Source organism: Monodon monoceros, unplaced genomic scaffold (assembly GCF_005190385.1).
Source record: "Monodon monoceros isolate NGI ecotype Baffin Bay Population unplaced genomic scaffold, NGI_Narwhal_1 Super_Scaffold_1, whole genome shotgun sequence".
NCBI classification, from domain to species: domain Eukaryota; kingdom Metazoa; phylum Chordata; class Mammalia; order Artiodactyla; family Monodontidae; genus Monodon; species Monodon monoceros.
In genome coordinates, this window is record NW_021703765.1 from 86,298,590 (window position 1) to 86,299,716 (window position 1,127).

A 1,127-nucleotide genomic window follows, 5' to 3' on the forward strand; every position below is an offset into this window, starting at 1 on the left:
CGTCACCCCTGCCCACGGAGGCCTTTCCCACGACGGAGAGCGAGAACGGAGCTCAGCTTTGCCTTCAAGCCCGAAGACCGCGCGGCCTAGCATACACTTCACAACCCGGCCCCAGAGCTGAGTGAGGATCCCTTCCTCGCCGAAAACTGCTTTGGCTTCGCGCAGCTCGCGCGCGAAGCCCCAGCTCCCAGGTCTGTTCCCGGGCTTCACGGGGCCGGCGTCCGCCAATGACACGTGAGAACGTGGAGCACCTCTCAGCCCACGTGACTGCCTTCCAGTTGTGGTGTTGGGTCTTGATGATTACTGGGTGCTCCGTGCGTTGAGTGGGGATGCCCAACGCCTACAGAGTGACACAGAGGTATTGCGCACGCATTTCTGTAACCTTTTGCCAAGGAGACAGGATGTTCGTTTATTTATAAAAGTGTTTTCTTAATGTTCACATCAAGGTAGCAAGAGAAATACGACTTTCTCCTTTAAAGGTTGTCAGCTAAACCGGCTCCTGCAAAAGTGGAAACGAAGCCCAAAAAGGCGGCAGGAAAGAATAAATCTTCAAAAAAAGGTGCAAACTAAAGGGAAAAGGGGAGCGAAGGGAAAACAGGCTGAAGCGGCTAACCAAGAGACTAAAGGTGTACCTGCAGAAAATGGAGAAACTAAAAACGAGGACAGCCCAGCTTCTGTTGACGCAGGAGAGAGAGAAGCCAAGTCTGATTAGTATCACACACCTGATCCTGTCAGTGGTCCCTGTCTCTCTTCCTGCACGATCCAGAGGAATATTTTTACCAACTGTTTCGTAAATGACAGTTTTTTAGGAGCTCTAGAAACATTTTTAAAAAGGAGGGAGTCCCCCTCATCCCATTTTTTAAGTGTAAAAAAAAAAATTTTTTTTTAAGAGGTGAAATCATTGGCTGGTTATTTATTTTTTGGTACAACCAGAAAATAGTGGGATATTGAATACGGGAGGCTCTGACTGTCTTGGGTGTCAGCTTAACATTCCATAGATGGGGGTAGCTTTTATATCCTGTAATACAAAGCATTTACTACATGGCATTTGGAGTCAGGTGTGCATTTAATGTCTTGAACACTTTTTTTTGGTAATTTTTATTAGAGTACAGTTGCTTTACAATATT